Source organism: Sorex araneus, chromosome 6 (assembly GCF_027595985.1).
Source record: "Sorex araneus isolate mSorAra2 chromosome 6, mSorAra2.pri, whole genome shotgun sequence".
Lineage (NCBI taxonomy): Eukaryota > Metazoa > Chordata > Mammalia > Eulipotyphla > Soricidae > Sorex > Sorex araneus.
The window spans coordinates 142948815-142973286 of NC_073307.1; the positions used below are offsets into that span (position 1 = coordinate 142948815).

A 24472-nucleotide genomic window follows, 5' to 3' on the forward strand; every position below is an offset into this window, starting at 1 on the left:
AATGCTCCCGGAAAAGGGCATGCAGAGTCTCTTGCCCCCATGCCTGGCTGTCTTCACTGGGGCCCCTGGAACCAGGGCAGGTTGAGTTTCCCTCCCTGCCCCGAGCAGAGGCCTGGCAGCCAAAGACCTCCAGAACCCAGCCAGAGCCATGCTCAAGGCCCCTTTCAACATGTTCGGACGAGCCTCACGCATGAAGGAACCTGCAGAGGAACTCAGGTGTGCAGGACCCGGGGCTGAGATCTCCAAGCCTGCTTCAGATCAGGACCGGGTCTTCTCTACCCAGACCTCCCATTTTCCAGTAGCTTGGCAGCCACACCCACAAACTATCCCCAGTGCCATGTAATGCCATCAACAGCCAATATCCATAGACTATAAAACAATGCTCCTGGAAGTACGCAGCCACATTTGCGGCTGCTTGACCTCTTATAGCCTAGTTCTCCCTCTCAGAGAATCTGGCAAGGTACCCAGAGCATCCTGCCTGCATGGAAGAGCCTGGCAAGCTCTCCGTGGCGTATTCAATATGCCAAATGCAGTAACAATGATGGGTCTCATTCCCCTTAACCTGAAAGAGCCTCCAATGCAGCACCGCTGGGAAGAATGAGTAAAGAGAGGCTGCTGAAATCTCAGGCTAGGACAAATGGAGACGTTACTGGTGCCCGCTCTAGCAAATTGATGATAAATGGGATGAAGACAGTGATATAGTGATTTATTATCAGTTTGTAACAAGTGAAGATAACAAGTATATAGGTTTACATATCTTTATAGACTCACTGCATCAGAATCTCTGTGTATTTCACCACCAAAAATATCCCTGTTTTCTCTGAGAATCACCACTGTCATTTTTTCCTAATCGAGGAGTTAGTTTTAGTAGATTTTGTCTATTTAATTTGCTTTAGTTATTTATAATCTATTGAGTGAAATCATCTGATAATTGTATTTAACTTGTTTACTTATTTCACTTGACATAATCACTTCAAGTATTGTCCATCTAATCCTAAATGGAACAATTTCATCTTTCTTAATGTCAGAATCTATATACCACAGCTTTTTCACCTGTAAGTATTTATTGAAAAGCACTAAATGCAATCCCATGTTTTGACAATTGTTAATAATGCATCTCTTAACTATGGGTACAAATGTCATTTTGTGTTTTCATGTTTTTGGATAAATGCCTAGGTTTATTGTCACTGGGTAGTAATCTATTTCTTTTTCATTTGGTCATGTCTGTGCTTTTAAAAAATCACATATACCATATAAGACAACACAGCTGTGATATCTTATGTATAAAATATGTCTTATTTGATATTACTTCTTGTTTTATTTCAGGCTTATATTTTCTATTGCTATTGAATAAATTACCACACGTTGGGTGACTTAAAGCAACATAAATTCATTGTCTTATGTTAATAGGCAATAGAAGAATGGAACCAAAGCTTTCAAAAGGGATACTCCTGGAGTCTATAAAGAATATTTCTCTCTTGCCTCTTCCTAACTTCTATTTGAGGCTGAAAGCCTGATTATACACTTACAGATACAACTTCCAATCCCTACTTCCACCTTTACGTAAACATTTTTCCTTCAACTGTGCCCAAATCTTCACCTTTAGCTTATAAATCATATTTTGGGGGCACAGTCTAATCTAATATGACATCATCTCAACTTGATTATAAAAACAAATACTTTTAAAAAAATAGGTTCATGATCAAGCCTTCATGCACAAAGTCCTGGACATTAGGGCTTGAGCATATCTTTAGGGGAACATGATTCAATCTACTAGAAGGTTTTTAAATAAAACTGTTTTCTTCACCAAGTGCTACCATTTCAAATTTCCTTTAACTTCCATTTAACAAAGCACTTATTTACCCATGACTCTATTTTCAATTATTCTTTTTCTCTGAGTTAGTTTACAATAAAAATAATAGAGCCAATTTATTCTTTGTGTTATTGCCTATATTTAATCTGATGGTCTTTGTCTTGTTCAAGGAAGAATTCAATTTGGTTACATTTACTATAATGACTCAAACATTCATTTTATTCCTTACATCTAATTTTATGTCTAGCATTTATTTTTACATTATTTTACATTTTGTTGTCTTGGTATAAAGAGTTCAATTTCATGTTGTCTGTATTTAGAATAGATGTTTTATTTCTCTCATGTCATTAACTACTACCTTCTCTTTTTATGTCTTTTAAATCAAAGTCACATTTCTTTACTCTCATTTGAAACTAAATCATCCACTATTTCTTTAACGAAGAAATCTTATTTTTTTCTATTTTCTCTTTCTCTCTTGCCTCTTTGCATACCTCTAACTCTGGAAAGTATAATTAACCAAGTGTTTGATCTAGTTCTGAAATTTATGTTTGCTTACAGAGACCATGCACCTGTTTGAGCAACCTGGAAGTTTCTGGGAAAATAAACCAGGGTTCTTCTGATTTCTGTGACTTTTACCCAATATCTTATGCTCCCTTTTTGGAATATAGGACAGGTGAGAACATTCCTATACACTTTCCTACACTCTGCTTCATTCCAAGCTATAGTTCTGTAAAAAATGTTACTCCTGACTTTCTTAGCTCCCAGTTCATCTCCTTTCACAATTATTTCCTTTAGTAGGACTGGAGAATATAATGAAGTAGAGAAGGTTCTTGTCTTGCACATGACCAATTCCGAATTCTTAGCACTGTATATGATTTCCTGAGAGCAACCAGGGATCACTCCTGAGTACAGAGGAAGAAGTAGCCCTAGTGCACTGCTGGGTTTGGTCTAACCACCTCCCATTCTCACTATTACCTCAAACATAAATAACAAATCACTGTCACTGTCATCCCATTGATCATCAATTTTCTTGAGTGGACACTAGTAATGTCTCCATTGTGAGACTTGTTGTTACTGTTTTTGGCATATTGAATATGCCACGGGTAGCTTGCCAGGCTCTGCCATGTGGGTGAGACATTCTCAGTAGCTTGTGAGGCTCTCCGAAAGGAATGGAGGAATCAAACCTGTGTCAACTGCATGCAAGGCAAATGCCCTACCTGCTGTGCTATCACTCCAGTCCAAACAACAAATATTTCTCTTAAAATAATTGCATGTTCAATATTGACCTCTGCTTCTTTTAGGACTCTGGGTATCATCCTATCAAAGTACAATAACATGGACAATGTAAATAATTTTAATATTCCACAACAGTTTATGAGTTTTATTGAGACAGTAGAATTATTTTGTCAACTTTTATAGGTCTATATTAGACATTTCTATTGAAAATTCTCAGACATTATGTCATATTTTCCACTTAAAGTTAGCTACTCTCTGCACACTATTTGGCTCTCACTTTCCACAGTGAACTTGCAGTGTCTCTTCTAGTTTGTTCTGTGCTTGGGAAGTTTGAATCCATAAGAACCCTTAAATACAAAGAGTAAAATATTCTCCAGTTTTAAAATAAGAATTTTAGGTACCACATAAATCCTAAAAATAGTTGGAAATCAGAATTGAGATCCACAGTATCTAAAGATTTGTCCTGTGCTATCTTCTTAAACTATCTACTTAAAGGTTGATGCTTCTTCCACTTCCTCTTTTATTTCATAACCACATTACTGGGAACCATATTATCCTTCCCAGATGTTAAGTTTTTGTGTACTACATGGTTATTGCTTTGTTACTTGCTATTTCTCTTTTATAGTTGCTCCATTTCATGCCTTCTATTTATTTGATCCATATTCATGTGATTGGGTTTCTTCTCCAAAGATTGGTCACATTTTATCATTAGCTCCTTTGTGGTAAGTCTAATTATTTTCATAAGTGTTTTCCTTGATGATGGGAAGACTGGTACTACAGGGGCAGACAATTAAGACCTACTTTCTAGGTGATATGGTAGAACTCTCCTGATCTCCAAGTTCCACCTCTTTCTCTCATGGATAAAGAGCACTTTATGGTAGTCTGAATTTTAGGACCTGGGAGAAGCTTAAAAAAATAGCATAAAGCAAAGTCAGGCTTCCCCGTATTTGTACATTAATAACTATAGCCAATATTTTCTCAAGATTTGTCTGTTGTTTATTCCTGCTGGGTTTCTCTGATTCTGATCTCTATCATGCACAGGAGTGGAAGGACCACAGTGATCACAGTTAGGAGCCTCCTATAAATAGGTATTTTTTTAAAATATAGACACCAATGATGTCAAAGTAGATGATAGTTTAAACCTACATTAAAACAAATGTTAAGAGCTTCTTTAGAGAGAGGGGAAGATCACTCAAGGTTTAGGGGACATGCTTAGGACATTTGTAGTTCCCGAGTTTGATCTCAAGCACTACATGTTTTCTTAAGTACTAAACTTGACTGAGCCTCAAACTGTGTTGGGATGAGCACTGGGTTACCCTGGCTCCAAGAAAGCACTGTGAAAATATAAATATAGGGAAACATGGATGGAGGTATTTGTGTTGTGAGACTGCTGCACAATAGGGGAACTGAGTTTCACTAGACCCTGGGTATTTATTGGCCAAGGTCTAGATCAATCACTGCAGAAAGCAAAAATGTCCCCTCATATTTCCCAATGCTTCTTGAAAAGAGGTTGTGCTTATCAATCCTACCAAAAAGGCACTAAGAAAAAAATTAATAGATACATTTAAAAACCTTTCAGGATATTCTTGGCAACATAATTGACCAGGTTGGTAGGAACAAGCACAAACAGGAAGATAAAAATGGATGAAATATAGTCACTTGGTTTTCAGATATGTTGGACATGCAAAAATAAATTTTATAAAGCATGCACTGCTACTTGATATAAAGGTAAATATACATGTTTTTATAGTTGCTCGGCTAGATAGTAGACTTTTATATGACCTGTTAAATTTCTCACAGGCATAGAATCTATGACAAGTAATAGAATATAAAACCATTCTTCAACATCAAAATTGCCAGGTGGTCATTACAACCATGAGAAACATTCTGGAAAAGTTGACATAATCTCCAAGAAATCTTTCCCAAAGGTTTTAATTTTTTTAGATCTCTGGATGAGTAAAAGAAAAATTATCCAAAAGAGTAAAGACTTGGGGCTGGAGTGATAGCACAGCGGGTAGGGCGTTTGCCTTGCACGCGGCCGACCCGGGTTCGATTCCCAGCATCCCATATGGTCCCCTGAGCACCGCCAGGGGTAATTCCTGAGTGCAGAGCCAGGAGTGACCCTTGTGCATCGCCAGGTGTGACCCAAAAAGCAAAAAAAAAAAAAAAAGAGTAAAGACTTGAGGGTATGAGATTCTTTGAACTTGTGATAGACTTTCTGGAGACTGTGATAATGATTTATATCTTTTATCTCTGTATCACTTATATAGAGATATAGAGATATATACAGAGATATTAAGATATAGAAAACCTCCAGAACCCAGCCACAGCCATGCTCAAGACCACTCTCCACGTGGTCGGACAAGCCTAACCCATGAAGGAACCAGCAGAGGGTATGTAGGACCCATAGCTGAGATCTCCAAGCCTGCTCGGATCGGGACTTGACCTCCTCACCCAGGTCCCCTGTTTTCCAGTAGCTTGGCAGCCACACCCACAAACTGTCCCTAGCACCATGTAATCTCATCAATGGCCAAGATCCAGAGACTATAAAATAAAGCTCCAGGAAAAGAGCGATGCAGAATCTTGCACAGCAGAGCCTGGCAAGCTACCCGTGGCATATTTGATATACCAAAAACAGTAACAATAATGGGCCTCATTCCCCTGACCCTGAACATGACAAGGATGAATAAGACGTTAGTGGAACCCACTCAAGCAAATCGAGGAGCAATGGGATGACAGTGATACAGTGATACAGTCATCTTTTATACAAGGACACAATCTGAATAAACAGTGATTACTTCATATGCATTTTCTCATGGTGAAGGACAGAATAATATACAAAATTTCTCAAGCGTATACTTAATTTGGTGTATCCATATACAGAATTGGTGTATCCACATACACTAATCAATTGATTAAAGTTAGGTCATTGATTGAACTCACTACTGAACTCACTCTTCCCATGAACTGAGAGCACTGACAAGAAAAATCTGTAACATATCCAACAATCTGCAGAGTGAAATGTGAAGGTCTCCAAAGCCAAAGATCTGTGGTGTGGAAGAACCTGCCCTCCTGTGCTAAATTTTCTAGAGTGAAACTTGATCATTCAGCTGGTATCCATCAGGCCTTACACTGAACACTATACTTTTATGCCAGCCATGTTTCTAAGATAAAATTCCAGTTTTTGTAAACTTTACTGAGGAAAATGATAAATGACCTTCTCATTCTACTATTCACCCCAAACTCTATGGATATCTTTATATTTATTCCAAGTTTTGATGGAGTGGAATGCAAGAGGATAGATGGGAACATGACTGGTGACCTCTGCTAAATATGAGCAACTACCAATTTAAATTCACAATTTATCAATGGCCTCTTTGTTTCATCATTATTGGGTTACCTCTGAAACAATAAATTAAATAGGTCGGCTAATAATAAGAAAAAACAGAGCTAGATGTTATAAAGAGGACAGATGTGTTAGGTGAGTAGTTCAAAAAATAGCATGATGCATGTTAAATGTGCATTTAACTAATGGACATACATTTTTTTCTCTAGCATGGCTTAATATGATTTCCTTGGGTTGAAATGAAAAGATGTTACAAACTTGATGACTTGAATAATACAAATGTTTTCCCTCACATTTAGGGAAGACTGAAGTTCATGGTAATTATGTTGATAGGGCTTATCACTTCTTAAGACTAAGAAAATTATCTATTATCTACCTTTTTCTTAAATTCTGGTGGTTTGGGACCTTAGCAATTGCATAGCTGGTAGGGTGCTTATCTTGCATGCATCAGACCCAGGTTCAATACCCGCTGTCTCATATGGTCCTCTGATCCTGCCAAAGTGCAGAGCCATGAGAAACCCCTGATTAACCCCAGGTATGACCAAAACCAAACCAAAACAGACATAAAAACAAAAACATTTTTGGTAGTTTGCAGTTAAACTTGGAGATTCTGTGGTTTGTAAACTAGAGACTCTGCATTTTTTGAAATTCTCCTGCCATTTTCCTTGTTTCTGTGCCTGTTACTGTATCTAAATTTCTCATTATTTGTGTGTGGTACTGAGACAAACTTAAAACTTGACCTCATGTAGCTCAAGAACCTTAACATCCAGTTACACTCCCAGAAAAATTTCTTATTCCTAAAGAGATAAGATAGGAGTAAGGACCGAATACATGATTTAATATTAACTTCAATATTTGCAAAGTCCTTGTCTCAAAATAGTTACATTCATAGGACCTAGAGATTTGAGTCTTCAACAACTTTAAGAGGCAGGCACAATGCAATCCACAACTAAAACATTGTTTGACATGTATCAGTTTATTTAAAAGCTCAATATCAAAAATAGATGATATTGGCTGGATCTGGCTAGGTGGGCTGGTAAGGTCAAAGCAGAATGGCACTGACTGTACTTCATTTCATCAAATAACCAGTGAAAATGTCCCCAAGATACCAGCATGGTCCTCAACTAAATTTTAATTTTTTATCTTGTAGCCTACTTTTCCCTCTGGGAGAAACTGGCAAGCTTCTGAGAGTTTCCTGCCCACATGGGACAGCCTTGCAAGCTTCCCATGGTGAAATTCATATGCTAAATCCAGTAACAAGCTGGATCTCATTCCCCTGACCCTGAAAGAGCCCCCAGTGCAACATTGTTGGGAGGGCCAAGTCGAGATAGACTTCTAAGATCTCAGGGAAAGGACGAAATGAGAGGTTACTGAGCCCACCTGAGAAATCGGTGATTAACTGGATTTTGTGATTCTGTGATCTTTTATATTGTTTTATGGGCCCACACCAGATGTTCTAGCCTTATTCCTGACTCTGGTTTCAGAATCAATTCTGGCAGTGCTCAGAGATCAAACCAGGATTGGCTATGTACACAGTTAAGAGCCTTGACTTCTGCACTATCTCCATTCCCAGAACAAATTTTTAGAAAGAGTTTTAAAAGTTGAATATGAGACCATTGTATGGTAAAATAATAATTTAACAATATGAACATCCAGGACATTTTAATATTGTACTCTTTTAAGCTTACAAACAACATATTATTACACCACCACTTAGCTGTGTATTACATGCATTCTTGATCATAGCATTAGTAGTATTTTCTAAAAATAAAATAATTTTTAATCATTTAAATACATCAGCCAAGTTGCACCTTCAGAATTAAAAAGAAAGGAATAAGAAAAATAAAATGTGGTCCCAATTAACTCTCCTCTCAATTTTAGACCCATACATTATTAGGGTTAGTTGGGTTTCATCACAGATTATAATGATGAACAATTGTCATTTGACTCCACATGTTCTTAAACACTCTAAAAATAGCGCAAGAACACCTCTGCCTAAAGTCACAGTTCTCTCTCTCTCTCTTTTTTTTTTTAAATTGAATCACCATGTGGAAAGTTACAAAGCTTTCAGGTTTAAGTCTCAGTTACACAATGCTTGAACACCCATCTCTTCACCAGTGCACATATTCCACCACCAAGAATCACAGTATACCTCCCCCTATCCCCTCAGCCTCCCAGCCCCCCACCCCACCTGTGTAGCTGATAAATTTCATTTTACTTTCACTTTATATTGATTACATTCAATATTTAAAAAAAAAACTCACTATTGTTGTTTGGAGTTTCTCCCCACAAAATCGGACCTGCTGAAAAGGAAGCATTCATTTGATAATTTGTTTTCCATTGCTGAGAATGAAGAGATATGAGGTCGAGTGGCCAAATAGCGGCTGTGCGGTTTTGGATTTCTGTATTTTAGTAACTAAGTCCAGAGAAATTTATGCCAGAAATTGCATCATTGCAAGCTCATACCTCTCTGTTACTTTATATTCCACATAAGTGCAATCTTTCTATGTCTGTCTCTTTCTTTCTGACTCATTTCACTCAACATGATACTTTCCATGTTGATCCACTTATATGCAAATTTCATGACTTTTCTAACAGCTGCATAGTATTCCGTTGTGTAGATGTACCAAAGTTTCTTTAACCAGTCATCTATTTTTGGGCACTCTGTTTTTTTCCAGATTGTGGCTATTGTAAAAAAAACAGTACATCTCAGGACATAATAAATAGATACACATTCTAAATCAGACTACTATTAAAATATCTTCAGTTTAGCATATGAAGAGTTAATGAACAGTACAAAAGCAGGTAAATTAGAATATTAAAAAGATTCAAGGGAATTTTTGTAAATAAGATGTCAAAATTTAAACTTATAATGAAATTTGATAGCTTAAAAATATGAGCATTTATGTAAATACCATAATAAAATGTTACAGATTTATAGAATAATAGATTTATGGAATAATAGATCTATAGAATATAGATTTATAGATTCATGAATTTAAATAAATCCAAATATAGTATTAATAAATAATCACTGTTACTGTCACTGTCAAAAAAAATAAAAAATAACGTCACAGTTCTCACATAAAAGAAAGGATTAAGGGACTAGAGCAACAGCACAGCGGGTAGGGCATTTGCTTTGCATACTGCCTACCTGGCTTCAATTCCCAGCATCCCATATGGTCCCCCAAACACCGCCAGAAGTAATTCCTGAGTGCAGAGCCAGGAGTAGCCCCTCTGTATTGTTGGGTGTGAAGCAAAAAAAAAAAAAAGAAAGAAAGAAAGTATTAAAAGTCACAATTCTCATGTAAAAGAAAGGATTAAAACATTACGTAGAATTGGCAAAAAGGAAATAAATAAATAACTTCAAAACATTGAAATTGTTTTTCCAATTGAACTACAGGTTTTGCTTTTCAGGGCTGTCACAACAAATACCTGCAAAATAACTAGCTAAAAATATGAGAAAATCCTAGCTCTGAAGGCCGTATATTCAAAATTAAGGTATTGACAAGACTATCCCCCTTATGATGGCTCTAGCAGAAAATTCTTCTTTACTCCTGAGCCTATAATGGTTCAAGCAATCCTCTGCATGCCTTGTCTTATAGCCCCATCGCTTCTCATCTTGACCTCTCCCTCATCACATGACCTTTCCTGTGTTCATGTCTTCAAAGTCTCTTTAAAGAAATCAGTGGGTTTACCCTCTTATGACCTCATTTTAACTAGATTTCACCCATACAGAACCCATTTCCAAATACAGCCGCATTCATTAATACCAGAAATTATGACATGAATGTGTATTTTAGTGAAGCCCAATTTATACCATGCCAGATGCACAGTGGAATAATGGTGGATGTCATGGATTGTTGCTGATATACACAGAATCTTTAGGGAATTGTAAGATTAATTTGGATTTTTTTTTCATTTTTATCATAAAACTTAGCCCCTTTATAAGCACTGATCCCTTTCCAAATGACGTCCTGGATAAGAATCATTTTCTCTGACACAGAAACACCTGCCAAGGTCACTCTCTGCATCATGAAGATAAGCGCACAAAACCATCTACAGTGTCACACACCGAATAGTATCCAGAGATGAGACAGGATTCTGCAGGATGCTCTTTGCAATCACTCGGCTATTTCAGTTTTGTTAAGTGGCTCCACATAGAGAAGAGTGGCATGTGTTCATTAAGATAAGTGGCACATTTAATTACAGACTCAGAAACATGGGTTTCCATGTATTCTGTGAGGGAGAAAATTGCATCTTCTGCACCTTCCAATTTAAATATAGACCCCAATTCAGAATCAAGATAATAAACAGTATAAAAGTATACCTGTTTCTCCATTCCATGTAATCTTTCCTATCAGGAGTTGATTAATACTTGCAGTTGGGGAAAAAAAGTCGGGATTCCAAGTTTTTATTTTACCCGTTAATATTTATTGAACAATTAAATGCATGGCAGCTCCTATTTCAGGTACTTGGAATCTATCAGTGGAGATTAAACAGAGGGAGAGTATAAGTGAAAATTTCTTTCATTATGTTTGCTTTCTATTTGTATTATTTTCTTTCTCAATTTTTACTGTTACATCAGATGTCGTATTTATGGTTATCTGTATATGTTAGTGAGTTCCTACTTAAGCAATTTTTACCAGTAATAGTTATGAAAAGAAACAGTTTGACTTCTATATACTCTTTGATTTCTCTAGTCAGAATAGAAAAAGTGGGGCAAATAAGCATGACCATATTTACAATGTGATCTTTGATTTAATTTTCCTCTGTAATTCTGCTCTCTATTTTAGTATCATTTGTGTATTCTAGTTCTCTAACTCTGAAGATAGGCTCTGTAGCATAAGAAAAAAAAAACTGCATGATTCCATGGTTTTTCCTTGGAAGAATAGCTTCATATATACAGTAGATATCCAAGAAAAAATTTTTTTTTTCAAAAGTTATTTTCCACGTAGCAACTCAGGGATCTTTAAGCATACACATTTTATCCATCATTTCTATTTAGTCTGTGGTCATATTTAGTGCCAATATCAAATGCCTATAAAATAGTTTCTTCTATCTCCTTGCCAAATACATAGTACAAATGACCTTTCATCATACTAATAAGTGACACAGCATTTCAGGTGAAGGGAACTTTGATCTAAATCTTATTCCCACTCTACCTCATTAAACTTGCATGTCTACTGAGTCCAAGTTTCTGATAGAAATGTCTATATTTGCATGAAACAGACCCAGATTCAGTCTCCAGTACAACATAGGCCCTTGAGCACTACCAGGTATGGCTCTGGAAGTTCCATAACACTGTCTGTGTAGTCCTGGTAACCCCTGCCATCACACAACCATGACATTGAAACTCTAGTCAGTTTTGCAAATATCATCAGATGGGAATCCCCACTTGGAAGCTCTCTTCAAAAGAGTTGACCTTAAAGCAAGTCAAAAATATAGCTCTCAATACCTGTCACTAATGAGTGTTAGGGATGATAAGCAGATTCACTTCATGTGGATAGATTCCATGATGGATTCTTAGATTGCTATCTCCTGATATTTATTTTATACAGAATTCCTTCCCCTTAAGCATAGTTAAGTCCTGAATTTTTCTTTACAACCTAGAATTTAAAAGGAAATGGAATAGCAAGATTGCACTGCCTAAGAGTGCAACACTTATCTTGTGAATATGGTCTTTCTTCCTTGGTGACTTTGAGAAAATGTCAGCCATACTGGGGAGGTCTATAAAGCAGAAAATTGATGGTGGCCTCTGGGAACACAGAAAACAAGAAATTGATGATTTAATTCTAAAAAACCTACAAGAAATAGGATGATGTTAAGCTTGGAAGAAAATTTTTCTCTAGTAGAGATAAACCAATTCCAACCAATAACTTGATTTTAGCTTTGTGAGGTCCTAAAGCATAAAATCCAGTAAAGTTATGTTTATAATAATGACTTGTAACTGTTTAATATAATCAATGTGTGTTGTTTTATGTCTCTATGATTGAGTAAAATATGTAAATGCCAATAGTTAATTAAAACAGTGCACATAACAATTCTGAGCATTCTTCTAAACATCCTGGATTACTTAGGTTATAAAGGGATTGTAACTACGTTAATATTTAGCAAGAACAAGTGCCATAAGGTATTAATGATGTTTTCAGTAAAAAAAAATATTAAGAGACATGTATCTGACACTTGTAATTCAACTACCTGTAATTTATATTGTCTAAGATTAAAAGTAACAGGTAAAATGCTTCTACATATTAATTATTATACTTGTAATCAGTGGCTTGGGCAAAAGATTGAAAAGTGGGTAGTCAAGAAAGTGATGAAGGTCAAGAAAGTGAGGTATAAGTGCTTTTTGCATAAATTGTGTGAAGGACTGTACAATCTATTCTAATCTAAGGATTCAGTCAAAAGAACTTGGCAACTCCTAGAATAAAAAAAAGGTGGTTATATAAGATATAGTTCCAGTGTTTTCAAGTCAAACACCAATTTAATAGAAAATGAATCTTTCCATTTTTATGTAAAATTTCCCACTTGTTAAACATTAACTAATTTTTATGCATAACTATTACATTAATTTTCTCACCATGCCAGTTGTACTATTGTTGAATCACAAGCTGCTACTGATGTGCTTTCTTTACAGAGTTCACAGTTTGACCCATTAGGCAATATTGAAGCTACCAATGCCAATTCACTCTATCTATATAAAAGCAATTATGATATAATCATCCATCAACTTAATTTTTCCCCAAGCTTATATAATTAAGTGGTGGAATGAATATCTAAGGATAAAATACATGGAATGCATAATTCTGAGCTAATGATTCTGAAGACAAGACTCTGTCCTTCATGAATTTTATGCTCATGCTTGCAAAGTCAGGAGAAGTTGCTTGTGAAAGTCTGCAGCTGGTCCAAAGAGCTGTTTAAGCAGAAATTGTGATATATACATGATAGTTTACAATCCACATCAGTCTTACTTTTTCAGTCATCACCATGATAGTCTAATTTAATGAACTGATCATTGTCTGTATAACTCTCAGTAACAAATTTTCTTCCCAGTCTGTCAACAATACTGATGGAGCAGAAATATCTGGCATAAATTTCAGAATCAACAAGGAAAGAAATTATGATTTTCTTCAAGAAATTTGAGGAGGTAATAAACACAAAAAAATCTGCATATGTTGCAGATTAGTCACATAGACCAATCTTGAAATAATTTTTAGCAGAAAACAATATCATTCTTACAATTACAGTGCTTAAAAATGTATTCTGTGAACCAATTACATTTATTCCAGGGAATGGAACAATTAAGTACTCAAAATAATTTTGCATGTGTTCATATAATGTATACATTGCTCTTTCTCTTAGTCATATATACTAGAAATACAGAAATGCCCAATATGAATAGATTTGATTTTGCCCATTTTTCATTGCAAATTCTGAATGGATGTCTTTGCAAATCACTACAGAATGTGAGGAAACTTGGTACTTAGAGCTGCATTGATCTTTGATGTGACTGCTAAAATGAGAGGAGACGCTATACCAGGCATCTTATTACCAATGCAATGGAACTAAATTTGCAAACCTGAAATGTTTAGATGAAAAATTATTACAAATGAGAAGAATCTATCTAGATACACTTAGAAAATCATGAAATTAATCCTATTAATCACTTAAATATACATTGAATCTTTAAAACCTCACAACAATCCTATTAACTTTAAAAATAGAATTTAAAATACTGAGTAATATTGACTTAAATAACCATAAAGCACAGCTCACTCTCCAATCTTGGGAAAGCTTCTCTGATACTCATGTGTATAGGTTCCTCATCTGTGAAATTAAGATCATAATAACTAACACTTAAATGATTCTAGGCCTGGCACTAGTCACTAGATTTTCTATGGATTATTTCATTTAAAACTCATCATAACATTATGAGATAAACACTGTCATTATTACACTAATTTTGTTAATGAGCAGAATGAAAATCAAGGTGAATAAGGAAGGAGTTTCTAAGACCACATAGATCCTCAGAAGTTGCTTCTATATGCCAAAATTTTAAATGTTTTGTAACATGTCTCTCCCCTGTTGTGACTATATTAAATGTGGTAATACGTCTAATGTAGTAAGAACAGGAACAATCTCAAATAATGATTTAACTTGTAATTAAAGTAATAGTCACACTGCAAAATATATAAAAATTCAAAATTAATTTTAAAGAAAAGATGGCTACTGATTTATTTTCCATATGTAAAAATACATTTCATACTATTAACATTACTGTCCTCTCATCAAAGGTACTCTGACTTCTATATCTTGGGCATTAAAAGTCTGAAGAATGTTCCTTTTTAAAGTCTGAATTCTTCTTTTACATCTATTGCTGGCCTTGGAATTGTAGAATGGCTCTTGGAATGTCACATGACTGTTCCTACCAATTGTGTTATATGCTTATGGGTTAATGAGAGGAAACTTCTTTCCAATTTTTACAATAATTCTCCATGGATCCAGTTTGCAGAGAAATGACGGTTAACTCACTCCAACTACTAATGGGAATTCAATTACCAGTGAAATTTCAGGGAATTTACAAGGTTTTATTGGCATAAAAAGGTACCTTAAACGTGATCCCCTCCTATTTAGAAAAAAATATATATATATTTTAAATCCAAAACATGTAATCATTAAGAATTTACATTAAACATGTAAACAAATAAAGGCAGTATTTTCTGCATGGTTTCTTATCTGAGACACTAGTACCTTGTATCACTTCTATCACTTATCATCCTCTTGATCTTCAATTTGCTTGAGTGGGCACCAGTAACGTCTCCATTCATCCTGTCACATGCTAGTGTAGCCCAATGGTATCTGCTCACTCCAGTAACACAAAGAACCTCAAACCATTCATTCAGGGTTTTGACAAAGTCTGACCATCTGGTAGGTGGGCGGCCACTCGGTCCTTTACCGTCCCATGTAATCCAATTGGTAACAGCTCTAGTCCAGCGGTCATTTCTGCATCACATTATGTGTTTGGCCCATCTGATTTTCGATGCTTGGCAAATGAAACAGTGTCCCTGATTCTTTATTGTCAACCAAGATCGGAACTCTGGATTCCTTCTTTCACTTGAGTAAAACGTGATACTCCAAGCCTAGCTCTTTTGATTCCTCTTTGGGATACATGAATAGCGTTCTCATCCTGTTTTCGTAGGGTCCAGGTCTCTGAGGCATATGTTAGTGCAGGAAGAACAGTGGAGTCAAAGATATATACCCAGAGTTGGAGGTTCTTCGTCCTCTAAACTTCTTCTTCAATGCTCTTGATGGCGTTTCGTGCTGCTCTCTCCCTCCTGCGCAGTTTTGGCACCAAGTCATTCCTCATGTTGAGTTCTCGACCAAGGTACACATAGCTGCTGCATTCGGAGATGTTTGTTTCATTGAGAGCAAATGGAACATAAGGGACTAGTTCGTTTTTCATGTAAATTGTTTTGGTGAGATTCAACTGTATTTCAACCTTTCCACCCTCACAGTTGAAGTCGGCCAGCATTTTGTCACTTGGCTAATGTTTGGTGTAATGAGAATGATATCATCAGCAAAGCAGAGGTGGTTTAGTTGCCGACCATCTATCATCACTCCCATTCCTTCCCATTTTAGTCATCGCATGATGTTCTTAAGGATGGCACTGAAGAGTTTCAGTGAAATTGTTTTACACTGCCAAAACACTCTCTTTATGTCAATGATCACTTCTTGTAGAATGGTGAGATCCTGGTGGTGAATCCATGATACAGCTCATGGAGGATCTTGATGTACTGAGTTTGAATGCCCTGTTTGGCTAGGGCTTCGATGACCGCTTCAGTCTCAACAGAATCAGAGGCCTTCTTTAAATCGATGAACGTTAAGAGCAGCATCTTGAACTGTCGTGAAACTTCAATGAGCTTGGTCACTGTGTGGATATGGTCAGAACCCAACCTGCTCACATGGTTGTCCTTCGACTAGTGTTCTGCCTATTCTATTCAGGGTGTCTCGAGTGAACAACTTGTAGACAATGGACAGCATGCAGATTGGGCCATAGTTGCTGATGTCGTGGATGTCTCCCTTCTTCTACAATATAGCGGTCCTGCTGGTTTTCCATTGGGACAGAACACTGCATTCACACAGGTAGAGTGTCAAGAACCGAGCCAGTGTATTGACGAGTACTGTCAGCAAATTATTTAGGTGTTTGCGTCTGACCTTGTCTGGACCAGTTGCTGTACACGTCTTTACCGACAAAATGGCGTGTCGGATTTTTGAAGGAGGAGGATGTTGGGAATGACATATCCATCCTGTGGAATTTGGTATGTGGGCAGGTGGACATGGCTGTCGAAGAGATTCAAAGTAGAAGTCATGAATAATCCTCTCTATTGCCCTTCTGAAAGATGTGATAGGTCCATCAGGACGTTGGAGGGCAGTCATCTTGGTCATTTAGTTAGCGAAGGACAGGCGAGCATTGTGAATGCTTTTCCTGGCTTCTGCCGCATCAGCCAACACTGCTGTTCTTCTCTCTTTTAGGTCTTCCTTTACACTTCTCTGCACAGCTTTTCGAGCTCAGATGTTAGCTTGAGGCACATGCTAAACCATGCTGGCGAATGAGCTCAAGAGTTTCCAAAGACAGGTGTCAGTTTATAGCTTTCCCACTCTCAACATTCTTCTCAAAGCCATGGAGGTGCTGAACCAGTGGATTGTATTCCTCATCGATGTTGTCAGCGATGGCATCTTCCCACATCACTGCAATAGTGCCAAAGAGCTCCCAGTTGGTGGTCAGTCTGGATGTTCTCTTCTTCAACTTAAACTTTGCATACCTTTCTCCCCGCTCTGTGAAGTAGAATTTTGCATGAAAGAGGGGGTGGTCCGATCTCGTTTGGAATTTTGGGACAACAGCAACATCGGTCAGGCAAAACCTTCGATTGAATTTTGATGTGATCAATTTCATTGTGAAACTGTCCACTGGGAGACTCCCATGTCCAGCGTTTAGATCTGGCCTTCTGGAACTGTGAGTTACCATGGATGGTCTTGGTCAACATGATGAACTCTCTCAAACAGTCTCTCATCCTGTTCATTCCATTCTAGGCCATGGGTCCCAATGCGGAGTTCTTTGGGCGACCTTCTCGGTCCTATCTTGGCATTAAAATCACTGACAATGATCGTGTAGAAAGTTTGGTCTTCTTTATAGAACTTCTCCAGCTCCATGTAGAACTTCTCAATTTCTTCTTCATTGTAGTTGGATGTTGGTGCATAGACAACGAAGATAGAAACTGCTGGCAGTGAGCCACTTCTATTCAAGCGTATTTGTCCAATTCTGGGTGTAAGGCATTGGAATGAATCAATGTTCATGGCCAAGTTTGTGTTGACAAGGACAGCGACACCACCGAAGCCTCTGTTGCTGCATGTTCCGAGGAACAGTTCTTCTCCAGTGTCGAAAATGGAAAATGGCATGATGTGATCAATGCCTTCTCGTTTCCGTCAGACCAATGATGTCGTACTTGTTCTTCTGTGCTTGCACCATCAGGTCCTTGATGGATGCTTCTGATGCCAGCATACGTGCGTTGAAAGTACAGACAATCATTTTAGTCTTTATTTTGACAGTCTAGTTCATCCCTAAGATTTTATCAGCCTCTCCTTGCTCATCCTTCTTAATCCTTCCCTACTGGGGGCTCTTTCAGTGTGGACAAAATGAGGCCCATTGTTGTTACTGTTTTTGGCATATCGAATATGACATGGGTAGCTTGCCAGGCTCTGCCATGCTAGCGGGGTACTATTAGAGGCTTGCCGGGCTCTGTGAGAGAGATAGAGGCTTTCAGGGCAGCCTCCAATTGCCCTTACAGGTGTTGCCATGGTTCACATCATATTTGAACCCCATCAAATGATGCGGAAATTATGGAAAATGGGTGTCTTATGGGGTGTCATGCGGCCACTTTGGAAATCGACCTGGAGCGTGGTGGTGGCTGGGTAGTAGAGGTAGTGGAGGTCAGCTGGTGAGGTATTTACTGTCTCTGGTAGGGTGGGGCACCTGGGTTTGACCACTGGAGCACTGGAGATTGCAGGAGACAGACAGACGATCTTGTTTCCAGGTCTCCTTGAGCCTGGAGTCCAAGGTCTCAAAGTTCTGCTTTACCTGGTTCTGGGGGCTTCACTCATGCATGAGGTTCCACCCGAGTGTCCGGAAAGTGTCCTCGAGCATGGCGGTGGCCAGATAGTGGTACCAATGGTACCACTAGTACCAATATAAATTTGTTAGGTAATAGCAAATCCCTAAGTCTATTCTTGATAAATTATGATATTCTGATGATCTTAACTCCAAATTGGTATTTTCATATGTTTTTCATGTAACTTGGTTTATAAACATAAATATTGTAGCATACAAAAAGTGAAAATGATTGCAAAATCCCTAAAATATAAAATATATGCATATTATTATGTAATGTGCCCACATAGGTAAAATTATTTTTTATGTATGCCCTAAGTATAAAATATAAATGAGAATAAATATTGAGTTGGGTTTTTGTTTCATTTTTTTGGGGGGACCACACCTGTCTCTGTTTAGGGCTTACTCCAGGCACTGTTCATGGATCACTGCTGGTGTTGTTTAGGGAAGTATATGCAGTGTCAGGGATGAAGCAAACTGGGTCATGCGACAAGTGTCTTACCCTTATACTATCTCTCTTGCCCAAGAATGGAGAATTAATATGCTATTATGATACAGCATTCAACTGCTCTGAGAGTATTTGAAATTATAGCCACAAAGAATAATGAGGACATTATCAATATGAGTTTAAAAACTACAACATTTTATGATTTAGAAACTTTACTCAAGGTCATTTGAAAATTTTGCCTTAAAATCGATGTACTAGAGTTAGTTCTAATTGTGGCATTTTTAAGTCAGCCTATAATATAACTGTGCACCATGCACCCAGACACACCCAAGTGTAATAAAACTTGGTTAGTATAGTGAGAAAAAATTTTTAATTCTCCCAATTAGCATTTTGTTTGAGAACCAGTTTATTCCTTTTTTTTATAAGCACTTAGAAAAGTCACTTAATTAAATAGTCCTCATTTTAAATAGCATAGAACTTATAATTTCTACTTTGTTTCCCTGGAAATATGATGAGATGAAATACATTTAAAAAGACACTTAATGTGATACCCACTTCATTATAATTAAGTCATGTTTCAAAACATGTTGGAAAGTAAGGGCAAAGTTCCATTATGAATGAGATTATCTATTTACTGTTATGAAAAAAATCTGAAAAGATGAGATTTGTGTAGCAGAGTGGCTAACATATTTTAGTCGTATATTAAAAAAAATTAACAATGGCTCTTGGTGATTTACATGCCTGTTGTGGAAACAAATACATTTGTTTAGAGCAGCAGATACAATGAGATTTTTATAAAAAAAAAAAGAAAGAAATGTCCTCACCTCTTGAATTTCTTCAAAATTTCTGATAGAAGCATGTGTTCCAAAATTATTTAAAATTTATTTGTCTGAATAGCTGTGGCCAGTGGAGATAGAAAATAGCAGTGGACCTTAAACACTTCTGCCAGAGTATTTGGGAGAAAATGGGGGATGATGGACTGAAAGGCCCATGCTTCCTCCACGAAGGCCAGGCTGAGTACCTGGTGGTACTGACTGGAAATAATGAAGGTTCTGGGTGATCAGATCTTCTTAATCCTTTCCCACAAATAGCAAGAATTTTTGTGTTACTTTATAGTCAATAATTTTTTAATTCTAATGTATTGACAGCTAGCAAGGAATATTTAGTACTTATGGAACAGACCAATGCCCATGCAGAAAATGAAAACATGATGTCGGCAGAATTCAATTTATGATTTCACTCTAGCTCTTTATGAGTGAGTACACACAGACATATGTTGAAAACCATCACAATCCTAAGTGATCGACCTAGGAACAAGTATGTCAAGGAGAATATGGCATCCCTACATCTTTGAAAATAGCTGTGACATTCGTGTCTTCCTGAGTTCTGCCTACCAGAGGAAGGTCCTTTCTTGCTGAAGGTATGGTTTTGCTTTCTGGTCTTGCAGGTTCATGAGTTCACTTGTTTCTCAATGCATTACTGTTAGATGTTTCCTTTCTTTTCCATGTGCAGTGTGAAACTACAATTAGGTACCTAGAGCAATCTGGCAATTTATTTTTTAATTTTATTTTTATGCATTATATATTTGCTTGATAAAGCCATTCTGTTATCATAACTTCTGGAGCTCAGGGCAAACCAAACTCTTAAACAAGTTTTCTCTTCATGTCTTACCAAGTTTAATATTTGTAAAACAGGCTTACGTTGATGAAATTTTCATTTTCATTGATGATATTTTCCTATGAATATCAGGCACCAAAGGATCTTTCAGATATAAGGTCTAAAATTCCCTAGCATTCTGGGTTGAAGAGGAAGTGCCTAATTTCTGCTTTAATTTCTTTGCATAAATTAAAAAAAGAGGAATTTTTTTCAACTTTATAAATTAATGTTTCTTCCTACTTCCTACTTCCACTTCTATTGGATGTTAAAGAGGCAAAATTTGAGCACTATTCAGTGGTTTCATCAAATGTTTAGTCTCTGCTCAACTATGTGTTAGAACATAAGATAGAATTTGTGTTATTAACTCCCAAGCCTTAAACTTTGAGAAAGAAGTTGAGAATCTCCTTTGTGGATAATCCATACCCTAGGTGTATCTATATTCACCTTCTCTTACAGACATCAACATACTGACCACGTACTTCAGAACACCTATAGATCTCATTGAGTCACATACTAATGAAGAGTGATATACCCCATTAATAACTGTGGCCAAAAGGAATCCACGTCAACTCAGAATTATAAAAAGTTTCCGAGTAAATATCCAAGTAAATCACCGGATAATATTCTATTACTAAAAAAAAAAAAAAAAAAAAAAAAAACAGAGACTGGAGTGATAGCACAGTGGGTAGGGTGTTGGCCTTGCATGCGGCCGGTCCGGTTTCGATTCCCAGCATCCCAATGGTCACCTGACCACCGCCAGGAGTAATTCCTGAGTGCAAAGCCAGGAGTAACCCTTGTGCATAGCTGGGTGTGACCCAAAAAGCAAAGAAATAAAAAATAAACAAAATAAAATAAATAAAAAGAAACAGATATCATAAAATTCCTTTCTAACATTTATTTTAGTAGCTAAACATTGTCTATATTTGAGAAAGAAGGTTGAAACCAAGACCCCATTAGAGAATCTTCTGGTAAACCAGAGAAAAATTTCACATTCTTGCTTCTGGCTATTTTGTTCCAGCACTTCACTGTGTTTCTTTAAAAAGATTTAAAAAAAAAAAAAAGAAAGAAAAAAGAAAGTAGAGAAAAATAGATGAGAATGTCCAGGTGTTTTAAGTTCCAGAAATCAGGGAAAAATTTTGGTGAGCCAGAATTAACGAAATAGAAGATTCTAGGGACTAAATCCCAACTAGAATGATGTACACACTGAATGTCAGGTCTAAGAGTGTAAAAGGCAGAGGGAAAAAATGGTTTTTTACTGCTCAGTCTTTTACTGCTCAGTGGTTCTTCCCTTTTGTAAACATAACCCAATCATTCTTCTGGAGTCTCTTCAGTCAAAATGTCATTTCTTCCACTTGGAGAAAGGCAAAGTTGAGAGTGTACAAGAGGTCCTGAAAGTGAACCTATTTTTAGCGATGAACCCTTCACAGGTTCTTGAAGCTACAATAAGACACAATCCATATTGTGGACAGTTTTAACATGTTCATACAGTTTGAACAAATTCTCTCACGAAATATGTAATAGTGCAATTTCCTATATAGAACTCATGATTTCCCCTGAAGAACTGAAAACGAAAACCTGAAAATTCTATGTTCATGTATACACAAATGAAAGAAAATGCATTTTTGTGTATGTAAATAAATATGTTCAACACTTTGCCTTCATCACAGGAATATGTTTAAATAGCAACAGTATGGGGACTGGAGCGATAGCACAGCGGGGAGGGCATTTGCCTTGCATGCGGCCGACCCGGGTTCTATTCCCAGCATCCCATATGGTCCCCTGAGCACTACCAGAGTAATTCCTGAGTGCAGGGCCAGGAGTAAAACCTGTGCATCGCCGGGTGTGATCCAAAAAGCAAAAAAAAAAAAAAAAAAGCAACAGTAAAGGTAGGGAAGGGATGGACTCAGAAGGATCAAGCCCAGAGGATGTCATTGAAAGGCTCTTTTTATTTATTTTTTATTTTTTTATTTTTTAACTTTTTATTAAATCACCATGTGGAAAGTTACAAACTTCTGAGGTTTATATGTCAGTTATACAATATTCAAACACTCATCCCTTCACCAGTGCCCATATTCCACCACCAAAAACCCCAGTATACCCCCCGCCCCCACCCCCTACCCCCTACTGTATAACTAATGAATTTCACTTCATTTTTTCTTTACCTTGATTACATTCCATAATTCAACACAAAACTCACTATAGTTGTTGGAGTTTCCACCCAAGAGAGACAGACCTACTACATTTGATAATTAGTTTTTCATTGCTGGAAATGAAGAGATATGTAGCCCCACTGCTACAAGTACATAACTCTCTCTCTTTTTTTTTTCCTTTTTCATTTTCCCTTTTTTTTTTTCTTTTTCCCCCTCATCCCCCTTCCCGCACCTCATAGTATGGTGTACGCCACGCCGCGTCGGCCAGCGTGGGGTTTTTGCTTAGTTCACAGTACAGAGAGGTGGCTGCTACATTAATAACCTTCAATATTTCAACAAAAACTTACTGTTATTATTTGGAGTTTCCCCCCCAAGTCAGGCCTGTTCAAAAGGTACCATTTCACATTGCTGACAATTATAAATGTTTTGGATTTCTGTATAAAGTCCAGGGAAAATTCTGCCAGAAATTACATAGCCCAGCTCACAGTCCCAGTGCATTGCTGTAAGAAGTCTCTGGATTCAAAGTCTTTAGGAGCAGAGGGTCCGATTCACGCTCAGCGGCTCCGGATTTATCTGGGCCGAGGGTGTGCTGGTTATGCCCCCTTCCCATGAGTTCCTGGGAGCCCCAAAAATAAAAACCGAATACCTCTGGGTTTGGAGTCATAGAAGATGGCGCCTGCCACGTGGGTGCCGCCAGCCCGCCGCTTTCCGTGCAGGAAGACAGGGTGGGGAGGAAAAAAAATCCACCTCCTGGCAGTACAGAGTTGTAGCCCAGTTCGCAGTCCCAGTGCATTGCTATCGGATGCTGCGCTGGATGCCCGAATGTGTTAGATCTCTGGAATCAAAGTCTTTAGGCACAGAGGGTCCGAAAATGCTCTTTTTTAAAAAAATTAATAAATGGGAATTTCACAGACTGGCTGGAGGAAGAAGTGGTGGAGGGTCGGTATGAGGAAAAGGAGCACATAAAAAGGTTTTCCTATCAAAAGAAGCAAAATGTTTCGAACTTAGAACCGGAAGCAACATCAAGTGAGAGTAAATACCTGATCTATCTGGATGATAGAATGCCTTGATGTTTAGAGGATGAGGAAAGAGGAATTTATATACTTCTACCAAAGAATAAATCCAAGATTGTGTCTAATACCCTCAAAACACTTCGTTGTCATAACATTTATGTTCCCTGTTCTGATTTGGTTCTTCAAGAACTATAAAGTTATTTGCAATTCTTTTTCCAGTGAGAATCTGCTAACTCAGTGAGGATTAATAATCAGCATTATCTAGGGAGAATATTCTTCCTGGAAGCCAGTACAGCAAATCCCCAGCAGGAAGGAGTTTTGTAGGTTGTGAAAACCTACAGCCTGCCTAACTGAAAAGAAAGCATGTGGGGAAATTAATTACTGGAGGGTAGGGAGCACCCAAGAAGCCTGGCACATGCAATACACAGAACTATGTTTAGGTTCTTCAGGACAGTGGGAATATTTCATCATCCATGCAGTTAATTCCACCATGACTTGCCTAGCACAGCTTGGTACTTCAAACATTGATTGCTGGAGGAACCAAACAAGCAAAAAAGGATAAAGATGCCGATGTGCATTACAATTCACAAGTGTAAAGTCATCTCACTCCAGAGCATTCTTCAATGCATACCTATTCTATG

At 37.4% G+C, this 24472-nt stretch overlaps 1 pseudogene; it reads right to left on the bottom strand.

Annotated features, from left to right (window-relative positions):
- Window positions 1-16974: 16974 nt before the first annotated feature.
- LOC129405965 (craniofacial development protein 2-like) lies at window positions 16975-17985 on the bottom strand (annotated as a pseudogene).
- Between the last annotated feature and the right edge of the window lie 6487 nt (window positions 17986-24472).